The sequence below is a fragment of the Bos grunniens genome, chromosome 12 (genome assembly GCF_055505025.1).
Source record: "Bos grunniens cultivar Pamir isolate PY7600 chromosome 12, Bosgru_T2T1.0, whole genome shotgun sequence".
Lineage (NCBI taxonomy): Eukaryota > Metazoa > Chordata > Mammalia > Artiodactyla > Bovidae > Bos > Bos grunniens.
Window position 1 is genome coordinate 12,675,136 of NC_141176.1, and position 15,123 is coordinate 12,690,258.

Below are 15,123 nucleotides of genomic sequence, written 5' to 3' on the forward strand. Positions count from 1 at the left end.
AGAAGCTCAAGTCGGAGCCTGGCTTGGGGACTGTAATTGCAGACTTTCCTCCCCTCCAGACTCTCCTACACATGGGTAATCTCAGAGCACTGGAGGAGACTCACAGCTGACCTCCCAACACCCACTTCCTTTCGTGTTCCCTCACTTTGCTCATTTTCCTGAGGAACAACTGACTTTTTAAGAAAGACAGGGACATGGTCAGGCCTGGATAAAATTTCCAAGTACTCATTTTCTCTCTTCCATTCGTCCTTCTACGTCACTTTCTGAGTTTCATTCTTACTGCCTGGCTTCCCATCTTTCAGGACTTCCCTGGTGGCTCAGATGGTAAAAGCATCTGCCTGCAATGCAGGAGACCCGGGTTCCATCCCTGGGTTGGAAAGATCCCCTGGAGAAGGAGACGGCAACCCACTCCAGTACTCTTGCCTGGAAAATCCCAGGACGGAGGAGCCTGGTGGGCTACAGTCCATGTGTTCACAAAGAGTCGGACACGACTGAGCAACTTCACTTTCACTTTCCCATCTTTCCACAGGCCCAGTCAGAGATGGTTACTCACATTCTCACTACCATGTACTACTCTTTCCTCTGCAATTATCCCACTGCAAAAGGGCTCCTTTTGTCTCACCCCACTTTTGCCCCTAGGCTTCCCTGGTGGTTCAGTTGTAAAGAATCTGCCTGCCAATGCAGAAATGCGTGCTAAGTCACTGCAGTCATGCCTGACTCTTTGCGACCCCATGTACTGGAGCCTACCAGGCTCCTCTGTCTATGGGATTCTCCAGGCAAGAACACTGGAGTGGGTTGCCATGCCCTCCTCCAGGGGATCTTCCCCACCCAGCGATCAAGCCCATATCTCTTGCGGCTCCTGCATTGCAGGCGGATTCTTTACCGCTAAACCACTGGGGACGTGGGTTCAATCCCTGGGTTGGGAAGATCCCCTGGAGGAGGAAATGGCAACCCTCCAGTATTCTTGCCTGGAGAATCTCACAGGCAGCAGAATCTGACAGGCTACGCAGTCCACGGGGTTGCAAAGAGTCAGATACCACTGAGTAACTGAGCATGAGCACCTTTGCCCCCTCATTGTGGGTCATCTAGCCAAGTGTTATTAGGAAGAAAACAATTTAAATTTAAATTTTATAGTTTGCATTTAATGGAAGGGAACTTACTCATCTAAATGAATTGATGGATTAGAGCATTTGGGGACCATGATGTAAATTCTCTGGTGAGAAGAGGTCCGTAAATGTCCAAGATCTATGCTGTCCTACATAGTAGCCACTAGCGCCATGTGGCTATTTAAAGTTAATTTAAGTAGAAATTTACTTTCTTAACTGTCCTAGCCACATTTCAAGTGCTCAGTAACGAGAGTAGACAATTTAGATGTTGAATACTTCCGTCATTGCAAAAATTTTACTGGGTAACATTGCGCTACAATCATTGCTACTCAAAATGTGGTCCATGGACCAGCGGCATCCTGTCACCTGGGAGCTTAGAGGAGTGCAGAATCTCAGTCCACTCCGTCCCTACTGAGTCAAAATCTTCCTAAGATTTGTGAGGTGATTAGTACTGGCCTAACTGGTTTTATCTCTTCTAGATGAGTGGGATCTGAGGTCTTCAGAGGTGCTTAGAATAGCTGACTCTCCAACCCACTCTTTCCTATCCCTTCTCCAACTAATCCCAGAAATGAGCTGAAACTCATTCATCACCCATCACCAGTTTCCCTCTCAGTCCTTATTCCTAATTCAGGTTCTGGATGAGCCCTGCCTACCCAGTATATATTTTGGTAGCTAAGGTGGCACACAGATCCTGGCCAACACAGCTGACCTCACTCTAGGCCCTCACCCCACGTCTAAGTCATTAACAGTCTGCATTTGCTCATGTGACATTCTCATTTGTTCACAACTTAAACCACAGGGAACGTTTCAGAAGAATATGTACTGAGATGAGGAAAGACTGGGTCAGTCTCCAGCAACTTGTACTTTTCGCTTTCTCTTATCAGCAGACTATCCTATTGACATTGTTCATGCTTGAGGACACACAGCAGCACACACACATTAAATGAATCATTAGGCATGCAAAAAAAAAGGGGTGGGGGAGAGAGACCCAAAATGATTGCAAGTAAAGTGAATATGTCATTAAAGCCCTCGAGGCATATTTTGCTAGACTAAAATCTGGCTTTCTTATTATGCTACCTTATCTTGATTTTCAGGTGGTTAATAATTCTTTAAAATAGTGCCTGGAAAATAATAGATTCTTGACCCTCAAAATACAAATTATGTAATTCTATAATAAGATCTTTCCCAGTGACGTACAGTCAGTAAGCCTTTACTATTTACGTAATGATATAATTGACCAAAACATTACTGCCTAGAGATTCTTCAGCTAACTTTGAAGAATGATGAGATCACTGCTTGAGTCTCCATAGAAGTTATTTGTAACAGGAATGGAGGAAGGAAATACTCATGCAAAGCTATGACTTAAAAAATTAGAGCAGAAACTTCTCTATGCCATGTCTAAAGTAAATGACCCGTTTGCCCAACAGAGTTGACAACATAGTGGACTTTTAATGTTGTACAGATGTGAATTCTTTAAAGATACTGCTTCTCATTAAGCTCTAAAAACATTACATCTCTCAACCTTGACATCTACGGTCCCTCCTGCCGCCCCCTTCCAAAATGAACTTATCTTGAATGTTTCACATGCAGCTTGGACTGATGACCAAAGTGACAGTTCTTTAAGTCAGCTGAAAGAATGGGAAGTGCAGAGTCCTCAGTACTCATGTTGGTCAGTGGGATGGCTTCCCAAGTGTTTTCCAGAGCTTGGCTGCCACGTCTGTCCCCTCAGTGCCCCTCGCCCGATGCCAGGGGGCCCGGGGCTTGTTTCTGTCTGCTCCGGCATCTCCCCAGTGACTCCTGTATAGCAGTTTCTGTCTTAGATGGATAATATGTTGACTTTGCAATGGGATGCCTTCCTGAAGAAACAAGCAAAACTTTAGAAAGACAATGGTTGATTTTTATAATATGCAGAGCACTAATTTATATCTTTCTTATTGTTTTCTCTTTTATTTTCTCCAAGTTCTGTTGAGAGATATTTCCGTTAGAATGGAAAAAGCTATAAAGGTTTGTCATTACAGAGAACAGAGAGAGAAATGACAGCTGGGCTGTACCTATTTGTGTATTTCTTTCTGTTATTTTCAGGAGAAGCTTAACACAGTAAGCAAGGCTGCGTTAAACTCAGTAACGATAGGGACTTCACCAAAGGTCCAGTGGTTAAGACTTGTGCTTCCAATGCAGGGGGCACGGGTTCAATCCTTGGCCAGGGAACTAGGATCCTGCATGCTGCACAATGCAGCCAAAAGAAAAAAAAAACAACTCAGTAATGGTGTTTAGTAAAAACCCATATTACTAACATAGGTGAACAAGTTAATTCTTTTATGTAATTAAGATTCTATTTACATATATTTATATCTTCTCTCTTAGTTTTGTATGCACTTCCAAGTTTTAGTTGGAAAAGTAGAAACCAAGCCACTACTTAAAAGTTATTTTAAAAAGCTCCACATAAAATTTTTCATTTTAGCTACGAGTTACTCATTGTATAGGAATTTATGAATAGTCTGGATATTTCATAGAACTGCACTTCAAGAATAAATTAACCTAACCTAAAGGAACATATGGCAACTTTTTAAATGGAATAAAATGTTTCATACTCAGTTGATAAGGCTATTGAAGTAGGTTAATGAGGTTAGTTATACAAGCTAAAAAGGAAAACAAATATATTTTGTGGTCCTTACTGTTTGATTGCACTATTGTTTACCACAGCTTAGCCATCTATTTCTCTATTCTAAGTATTAAGCTGATATGTAGCTATGAGATTTCTTACAGTTCTGGTAACTGGTAGCTAGTGCTGTGAAAGGTTTTGGTGTTGTGATATTCCCAGTTTTGTGAGTTATATATTGTGTATTGAAGATGACTAATAAATTGGAGTAATATATTTATCTAGAGCTGGGAAAATAAGATATTTTCAAATCTTCAAGTAAGTTGTATCAAATTTTTTCTTTCTCTGAAGTGAGATAAAAGTCTCACTTTTATGTTAAAATGTCTATTTATACAACAGCTTTCTCCTTTTACTGGTTTTATTAATTTTCATATTAAAATTTTTCTTATCTTTTTATACCAAAATAATGATCATGCTGGTGATTCAGACTTCCAAGATGTATTTTAGTTTGCAGGGCTTTTGGCAGACAAAATATTTAATAACAAAGCAGCTTTGTACATTTTGTGGCTTTGGGGGCAAGAATTTTGTCTTTGAAACTCTATGTGAGGCAGTGCTGATATCAGCAAAGTCAATGATAGACAGTATTATTCATAATCATCAGCAGAAGGTTTTACAAGTTGTGTAAATCAGAGTGCACTTATTTATTATACCATGAAATTTAATCTTTATACCAAATGCATATTCTAGCTCTTTTCCTTGTTACTGCTGTTGCTTAGAGTGTAATAGCTCTGTTCCTGATTGACTTATGTACTTGAAGTACTCATTTCTGCCAAACAGATGCCCAGTTTTTTTTCTTTGTAAAAAATGGTATTATTTACCTTCCTAGACAATGGAAAAGTCATAGGGACTTTGTTTAAAAAAAATCATTTTCATGTTTAAAATAAATAAGGCATATTTATTTCATGTTTAAAATAAATAAGGCATAAAATAAAAAAGGCATAAATCAAAAAATGAAATCATCAAGGTTAAGAATTTAATATAGCAAAGGGATTCGTCATGCTGTATTTGCCCAATATACATTTTATCTTCAAGTCAGAACATCTTTTCTGTAGTTAATCTTCAACTTTTGTTGTAAAAGAGAGCTCAGTGATTATACTGCCAGTATAACATTTGAGGGCTTCCCCAGTGGCTCAGTGGTAAAGAATCCACCTGCAATGCAGGAGATGCGGGAGATGCAGGTTCGATCCCTGGGTCAGGAAGATCCCCTGGAGGAGGGCATGGCACCCCACTCCAGTATTCTTGCCCGGAGCATCCCATGGACAGAGGAGCCTGGCAGGCTACAGTCCATGTCCGTGGAGTCACAAAGAGTCGGACACGACTGAAGTGACTGAGCGCACAGACACGAGTGGCATTTGAATGAACATTCAGAATCTTGAACCCTCCAAATTTCACATACTTCCAGCTCTTGGTTTCAAAGTGTATGTTTTTAACAGGTTTGCATTTGACTCTGGGCTGCTTCAGTCAGAGTACCCCTAAGCGATTATGGTTTGCTAGTTTGTTTCTGTCAATTAAGTCAGTGAGATTCTAATTGAGTCTTGAACTATTTCTGTTTTTGAAATATTCTCTATTCAACTTTTTAAAAACCAAAAATCTGAAACATAGTAGCACAACAGCATACTACACAGAATAAAAATCACATTTTCAAGGAAAAATGTCACATATTAAAGCCCTAAACTCAATTGCCATATTGCTTTACAGTATAAGCAGTAGATGAATTGTAAACTGTTTAAGAAATGTAGAAAATTAAGAATTAATTTAACTCAAAAGAGTTTTATTATACTGTTGCCCAATCAATTATTGATGGCAGGAAAGAAGAAAACATATCAGAAACATTCTATGAAAATTAAAGGATAAAGGAGCTTGGTAATTTGGGAGAGTTTTGGAAATGAAGAGTGTGAATGTAGATCTCTTTCAGCTTATTTTATAGAAATGCAAAGCAGGTGTGAGATATATGGCGGGCACAAAACAAGAACATAAAAATGTTACACTGGTGAAGTTTGGAATTGTATCTTTACTCTTTTCAAAATAACCAGTGAGTTTAAGGAGCCCATTCTACTGTTGAAGCTTGGAAGTCGGTTAAACAGATACTGGTTGGCCAGAAAGCTCATTTGGGTTTTTCCATAACATTTTATAGCTACGATATGGTTTGGATGACCTGATCATTTGTGTGCATTACATGAGGCAAGATAAACCATAATATATATACAGACTTCCTAGACAATAATCCCTGGACTTCCCTGGTAACTCAGACAGTAAAGCGTCTGCTATAATGAGGGAGACCGGGGTTCGATCCCTGGGTTGGGAAGATCCCCTGGAGAAGGAAATGGCAGTCCACTCCAGTACTCTTGCCTGGAAACTCCCATGGACAGAGGAGCCTGGTAGGCTACAGTCCATGGGGTCGCAAAGAGTCGGACACGACTGAGCGACTTCACTTTTTTCACGTTCGTGAATGATAGAGAACTGGTCAGTAGGGCTTAGCAACTTCCCAAAGAAGAGCTCTGGTAAAGGTAGATCAGACCAGACCACACGGAGTAAAGAGGTATTTATGAACCTTCCCAGCCTTGAAATTTGTTAGAAGGATGGATTTTTCTTTCGTTTGAAACAGCAACAAAGTATTCAAATTTACAGTATTCCTAGTAGCTGAATCCTGTGAGTCTAGAGGTGGGAATAGGGTTGGGTTCATTGGATTCCGCAACTGACTTTAGCCCTGGCTCCCTTTGTCCTTTCTACGAGCTCTATGTTTCGGTCCTTTGGTTTCCCTAGTTAGAAATGGCCCACGATATTATCAGGGAACTATGTAAGTGTGAGTCGTACTTAAACATACCTCTTTTCCCGCTGTCGTTTAGATATAAAGGATCCCAGACTATAGCATGAAAATTAAAAGTCCGAGTTAGTATCCTTCAGTGTTTATTTTGAAAATGAGAGTGAAGTCACATTAGCACTATCTTGCTCAGACTAGGTTATAGGTATTTTCATCTATGTAGTATAGATTTATCTTTTCATCTTAGGATAGGCTAAAAACTTCTAAAATCTTCAGAAATTTAGAGTAATTTTTTTACACTCACCCCAGACAAACATTTTATAAATATATACATATGTATATTATATAATATAGCTGAGTTCTGTGATTCTGTTATATATATATAACTAAGAACTACACATCTTTTCATAGCTTAAATCCCCAAAGAGGAAATGTCTCTTTAAATCAGCATTGAAAAAAAGGAACACCGGATGTTTAACTCTGTGATGTCATTTACCCAGTGAATTCTGAATGGTTTCCTTGCTATTTATTAATTTTTTAATATAAATTTATTTTAATTGGAGGCTAATTACTTTACAATATTGTATTGGTTTTGCCATACATCAACATGAATCCACCATGGGTGTATACATGTTCCCCATCCTGAACCCCCTTCCCACTTCCCTCCCCATACCATCCCTCTGGGTCATCCCAGTGCACCAGCCCTGAGCATCCTGTATCATCTGAAGCATGCATCACTGTCTTCTCTAGCTATGGAGTGGTACTGTCTCTTGCAAAGTACCTTTAAAACTTCCGGTAAAGAAATTAAGCTAGAGATTGTCTTACTCATTACCATAATGAAAACCTGAGTACAATTAAAGAAATTAGAATAACCCAGTTAAAATTATCAAATGTAGATGAGGGTAAATGAATATTGACTTTATTTTCCCCTGACCCTTGAATTCAGTCACTATCTGACCACTTGACTCAAAAAGTTCTTTGCTAAATCTGCTATTTATAACAGTATAATATGATACATTGGCACTCCTGTGGCATCCCTTTCCCCTAAAAATGTTGGGATTTTAAGAGGCTGTAAGCTGCATGACATCAAGGAAAAGACTGAATCAGAACTCATTTACCTGTGTTTTGATCTGTCTTAATGGCTTCTCTGGTGGCTCAGTGGTGAAGAACCCACCTGCCATTGTAGGAGATGCAGATTCAATCCCTGAGTCAGGAAGATCCCCTGGAGAAGGAAATGGCAACCCACTCTAGTATTCTTGCCTGGGAAATACCATGAACAGAGGAGCCTTGTGGGCTACAGTCCATGGGGTCACAAAGAGTTGGACACAACTTAGAGACTCAGCAACAACAATGGGACAACTTAGCTTTCATAATAACAGATCTCTAAATGATGATTCCAGAACGGTTTGGTACAGTGATGGGAATAAGTTATTTTTCTGGGAATTTGCTTCCCACAGTGACCTGATATACAGTTGATCTTAGTATAACTTAATTATAATTTTAATTAGAACCTTCCCTGTTTACAGATTTCTGTTGTGCAGCTATTTTTTTATATACATAATGATGAGGATGAAAGCATTGCAAACTCGAGCAGGTCTTTTGTTTCCTCGCCTCCTTTTACTCGAAAAGATTTTAGAAAGCTTTTGAGAGGTGATACAGTTCTCATAGCAACATTATGTGATCATGTTCTTCTGCCAAGAAACTCCTAAGCTAAAATGTGGAACAAAACACAAGCTTAACCTAATCTTGGTTTTGAATTGTGTAAGCCAAAGCATTTTCTATATAAAAAAAAATTTTTTTTAGTACTTATACAGTTGCATATTTCATTTTTTGTCCATCTCAAAAATTGAATTGGCATTTTGTGTTCTATTTCTAATTAGTTGCAGTAAAGCAAAGTGACAATTCCATTCAGGCCTTTATCAGAACAAACCTTCATTATTCTTCTATGGTTTTGCTATGGTTTTTCAGTAACCAGTTTTCCCGCCTCATTCTCCCCTACCACTCATCCATCTTCCACATGACTGACAGAGTGGTCTTTTTAAAACACAAATTTCTTTTGTCATGATTCAGCTGAAAAAAAATCTTAACTAGACTCTCCTTCTTTACAGCACAGCACCCCAACTCCTTAGTGTGATGGATAAGGATCTCCATGACCTCGTCCCACCTTTTTTAGCATCCTCACCTACCGTTTCCACTAGAGACCTTTTGTAACCCAGGAATTTGGAGCTACTCACAGTTCAGTGCTTTGGCATAATCACTTGCTGGAGATTAACTCATTTAAGATTCAGTTCAGATTTTACCTTCTGGGACACTCTGCCTAACTACCCAGAAGGTTAAGTATTTCATCCATGCTCCATAGTCTCTTGAAATTTATTCTATAAAATCATTTCAATAATTATTGAATATGTATGAATATATGAAAGAAAAGTCAAAGTGTTAGTCACTCATTCGTGTCCGACTGTTTGCGAGCCCATGGATTGTAGCCCATGAGGCTCCTCTGTCTGTGGAATTCTCCAGGCAAGAATACTGGAGTGGGTAGCCGTGTTCTTCTCCAGGGGCTCTTTCCAACCCAGGGATTGAACTTGAGTCTCCCACATTGAAGGCAGATTCTTTACTGTCTGAGCCATCCGGGATGCCCCCATATGTAAGATATATATATATATATATATATATATATATATATATATATATCTCACATTTCAGCAATTCAATGTATATATCTGCTTGTCAACAACTGGATTTCTCTATCTTCGTAGTTTCAGTATCTAGCGAGCCCATGGTAGGATTTTAGTAAATGTTTTTGAAATGGTGAAGATAATATAGAGCCCAGACTTCTCTGTATTTTTGCACTTCCATAAATGAACGTATAAACTTTCCTGACAGTCCACAAGAGGTGGGTGTGTGTTCAGAAGCATGCAGGAATTTTGGGGAAAAAAATTTTAAAAAATTTAAAAAAAGGAATTTTGGGAGAATCAACAGAAGAGAAACAGCAGGAAAGAACAGTTGATTAATGAAGAATAATCGTTAGCTACTCATGAGAAATATTTACCAAATTTGAATTCTTGTTTCTAAAGTTGAGGCTTAGAAAATTTTCTTGTAATTGCAGAATTCTTATTTGTAATTCGTAAATATGCCTTAAAGATGATCTTTCTCATTGGCAGATGTTCTGTATTCAGTGTATACAGTCTACATAGATACGTACACTAATGACCTACACAAAATAATGACACTTGAGAAAGAATAAAAAAAAAATGAAGGTAAAATTTTCTGAAAAATAGATTTCAACCAGAGATGGAGAATGATTTGTGCAGTTTCAGGTCATTTTTCAGGTCATTTATAGTTAATGATTATTTCATTTTTTATTATGTAAATGTAAGAAGGCTTCTTTGCCACTGTTGGTGACTCCGATGGTAAAGAATCTGCCTGCAGTGTGGGAGGCCTGGGTTTGATCCCGGGATCCGGAAGATTCCCCTGGAGAAGGTAATGGCTACCCACTCCAGTATTCTTGCCTGGAGAATTCCATGGACCGAGGAGCCTGGCGGGCTACAGTCCATGGGGTTGCAAAGAGTCAGACATGACTGAGCGACTGACACACACAGATAGACCATAAAGACTAAAAACTATTACCTAAGGGACTGTTTTTATTTTGTGATTCTGTAAAGCCTTTCTACCATGTCTCCAAATTATGATAAAGATTGACACAAAAAGTCCTTTAAAGTCAATTTTTAAAATGAAACAAGTCCCCAATTTGCATATAATTAAATTAAATCACCTCTTACTTCACTCAGTAGGATTTTTTCTACCTGCTCTACATTTGACCTTTGATTAATGCTGGGGATGCAAATAAAATAAGACCGCTCTTATCTAATAGAGTTCAAGTTCATGGTCATGATTATTTTTCTAGTCTGTTTAAGAAATTGGGAGGACATGTTTTTAAGGCAAATACTACTTCTCAGGGTTTTCCAGAAAAGTCATCACCTTCCACCCAAAAAACTAACAAGTTCTGTGTCATAAAGGACTAATCTCATTTTTATGTCCACAATTTTTGTATTTTCAGGTCAACTGCAAATAATTTTTGACCATCACTCGTCAAGTACATCTTTCACCAATTCTATAAAACCCCATTTTCACAACCATAGGTGCTATACATGATTCAAATGACTAATGAGTTTATAGAACACAAATTCAACTTTCAGTCTATTTTAGGAAGGCATATATCCTTATTAATGACAGTTACTCCAAAATATATGAAATATCCATTGGGAATTCACAGTAAAAGGAAAAAGTTATAAAACAATGCTTTGCAATGTACTTCAAAGGCTCCATTTGTAGTTATGGGTTGATGTTTCCACCACTTTTATTTTTAATGGGGAGAAAGGAGTCATAATATTAACAGCTAGCATACTTATCTAAGCATATGGTAAATCCACTATTAGTATTTATGTGCCGCAATGCACTGATACATAGATGAACTATTTGAGTTGCAAAAAATTAACTTCTCTGAATATTTATTAATGGTTAGACAATTGGATTCCTTTATAAGAAGGAAAAAATATTGTAAGTATGGAAAAAACCTTACTTGAATGTATACTTACATTTTGATAGGCATATTTTGAAGTCACCACTTCCCATCAGTATAAAATATCAACCATTTCTATGTTCTCTAGCAAAAAGAAATTCTTAGTTTGATAGAACTTTACTCTTTGTTCCGTGTTGTGAAAGGCCCACAAACAAAGGAGGCTCAGAAGACTGGACACTTGACCGTTACACTCAGTAGCATCATTCTACCTTTCAATAAAGAGAATTAGCAATGATTTGCCTCTTATTTATCATCACATTGAATATCTAACAGCATAGTTCCTTTTGTCCCTTGCATTGCAGAAGGTAGTTGTACTCTAGCCTTTGCCATATTACTTATAGCTAATAATTTACTACGTTTTTGTAGTCTGTTTTGAAACTTTTATCTGAAAGATGGAGATCCTATCTATTTATTATACAGTGGGCTCTGTTTGCTGCAGAAAAGAGTGAAACTTTAAACTGCTTAGCACACTTGCCAGTGAAATATACCTGAAAGAGCAGAGGTTATAACTTTAGCTCTAATAACTTTTAATAATGGTAAGAAAACATGAGTTTTGTTTGTTTACATGCTGTTTACAATGGCATAATTTTTTAAATATATACAACAATTGAGATATTTATTGCATACTATTTTAAAGATGTTTTATGTGTTTTCACCTTTGGAATATATTGTTACAGTTCCTTATACTGATAATTTGGGTGGCTTTGTTAATGTAGCTAGTAATTTTTATGACTACTAAGTGACCAGGTTTCTGTGCCTTTTATTGTGGGATGCATGATTATGTATTTATTGTATGGAAGTCACTGATGCGTGTATTTTTGTACCTTGCCGAGAGTAATGGTTGATCTTGATGTATCTGATGATGAGAGATGCCTTTCCCAAAGGGCACTGCCTTGAGATTGTCCTTCTCAAATAAAAAGATTGCATTTGGACAGTGTGTGAAGTCTCCATTTTTTTTCTGGTTGGAATCTTTTTTTTTTTAATTAAATATTTTCTGTTGAGATAATTGTGGAGTCTAATATAGTCATAAGAAAATAACAGAGAGAGAGATCCTGTGTACCCTCTGCACATTTCCCCCTGGTAATGACATCTTGCAAACATATATCACAACCAGGATATTGACACTGACATAGTCAAGACAGAAATGTTCTCTCATCACAAGGACCCACAACAAAGATCCCCTTGTTTTGCCACATCTATTTCCCTCCCACCTCCACCCCATCCTTAATCCTGAGAAACCATTAATCTACTTCCACTTTTATAATCTTAGCATTTCAAGAGCATTATATTAGTGGAGTCATATAGTATGTGACTTCCTTTTTTAACTCAGTCTGGTTTTCTGAGATTCATCCAGTTGTTGCATATATCAATAGTCATCAGTAGTCTGTTTCTTTTTATTGCTGAGTAATACTCCATTCAGTGGGGGGATTCATGGTAAACGTTTATTTGGTTTATCCTTATAGTAAAGAGTCATTGCAGTTTACTGATAATCAACACTTGTTAAGAACCAAGTAGCTGTTTCCAGTGGGAACAATCTATGAATAGTCCTGTCTAGTGAGAAAGAAAGGCTATTGTAGCACAGACTGTTATGTGCAGTCATAAAAGTCTGCAACCGTGTACAGCAAGTCCCCTGCAAAAGGAATGAGTTCCATTCCAAGAACACCGTAAGTTAGCCTAGGTACCTAATGAACACGATTGGCTGTCTAGAACTGTATTGTAATAGCTTTATAATACTTTTCACCCGAATAATACATGAAAGCAAGCAAAACATTTTATCATAGTACCAGTGCCAGCTACGTCACCGCTGCTTTTACGCTTACTTCCGGACATCTTGGGTTTGAAATAAAGATACTGTACTCTCTACAATGCTGTACAGCAAAGTACACAAACGCACAACCACTTGTAGAGGGTCCACCCACGTGATAATGTGAGTTAGACACGACCTAACTCATGTGACTGGACATATGAACACGTGTTCACGTCTTTGAAGTTTGCATCTTGAAGGGCCGTATGTAGGGGACTTACTGTATGTGGGGAGCACAGAGGGACAGAGGATGAGAGGAGGTTTAGGGGTGCCTTCCTGGATCAGTGACCTTGAGTCTTCAAGCAGTTAGCCAGGCAAAGTACGGGTGTGTGATGTAGGGCTGACAGTGCAGCCTGGTGCTGCAGAAGCATAAAGGGAGTACAGCGGAGACGGAAACTGAGCTGGTGACGGCCGGACCACGTGATCAGATCTGACCACGTGATCAGGTCTGACCTCCGTGGGTGGAGTAGACCTGCAGAGGACTAAAGACAGGACGATTAGCTAGAGATTGAAGCAATGGATGATGAGGGACTTCTTTAGGGCAGTTTTAGTGGAAATGGAAAGGAGGGAACAGATCTGAGAAATAGATGAAAACGGCTTGCGCTTGGAGACTGGCAGTGGATAAGCAAGGAGAAGAGAAGACTCGGATTTCTACCAACTGAAAAGGAAAGTACCTAAGTCAACTTCTTACTCGGGCATCACAGGGTAAGACGACCATAGGATTTCCATAAGGTACATGACAGTGTCCGGGAGAGAGATGGGAAGGAAATACTGATCTGGGAGCCTCATGAGGTGGGTTGAAGCCATTAGAAAGATGAAGTCCTGAAAGATCCCCAAGGACTCAGAAGAGGCGTCCACAGAGCTAGGACTCCGAGGAAGTTGGAGTTCTTCCTCCAACTTTGAGGAAGACCTCCGAGGAAGGGGTGCTGTACAGATGGTGCCTCTGGGAGATGGGTGTGATGAAGCCGATTCCGGGCTGGAGAACGGGACCAACTACACTTCGGAGGTGAGAACTGGTCCCAGGCCATGCTGGCAACAAGGGTGAAGAAAGGAGGAAGAGTAAGCCTCTTTGCTTCCCACTTGCCTTCCTGTGCCCCACATTGGCAGAGTGGGCAGGAAACCAGCTGGCAAGGGAGCAGAGCATTCGTATTGCGAGAGCCTCAACCCCAGCATCACAGCAGACAATGTGTATATGGGAGCTGAGAGGTCAGTGGCTTCTTAGTCGCACACAGCACTTTTCTTTAAGAACAGTGGAAAGTGGGGCAAGATGTTGCCCCCAGAGAAACAGCTGAGGGACCAGAGGATTCTTAGTTTGAAAAAGAGAAAATTTCGGGTTGAGGAAATGGGGTAGAGGTGGGAGGAGATGAAGTTGGACCTAAAGTTGATTAAGATATTTGAGAGACAATCACAGGGAGTTTGGCTTGCATTAATTCTTAATATTTTATTAAATTATTTATCTTTTATTTATCCATCTTTAATAAATTATTAAATCATTAATTTAAAATTTTTCATATCTTTATACAATGTTAAAGGTTATATTCCATTTACAGTTATTTCAAAATATTGTCTATATCCCCATGTTGTACAATACATCCCCGTAGCCTGTCTTCTAACCAATAGTTTGGACCTCCTACTGCCCCACCCCTATATTGCCTCCTCTCTCTCCCCATTGGTAACCACTGGGTCACTCTCTATATCTGTGAGTCTTCTTCTTTTTTGTTATGTTCACTATTTTGTTGTATTTTTTTAGATTTCACATGTAAGTGATGTTAAACAGTATTGTCTTTCTCTGTCTGGCTTAGCATAATACCCTTCAAGTCCCATCTATGCAAATGGCATGCATTTGGCATGCCATTTGCCAACATTTTCAATGTTGGCAAATGGCAACATTTTCATTCTTTTTTATGGCTGAATAGTATTTCATTATATATATGTATATATATATATTTATATATATATATATAAAAAACATCTCCTCTATCCATTCATCTACTGATGGACACTTCTAAATGAGATAAACAAGTGAAATTGACAGGAAAAACTATGATGTCCAAAGACGCACTGGACTGTCTCATTGAATGAGTTCCCCTTTAAGAAAAGGGTTCAGAGACTGAGAGGATGTGAACCCATGGGGGAAGAAAATTTTTAACCACTGTATCCCAGTGTATGGACCAGTGCTTGGCACATGGTATGCACGTGATCTATTTGATGACT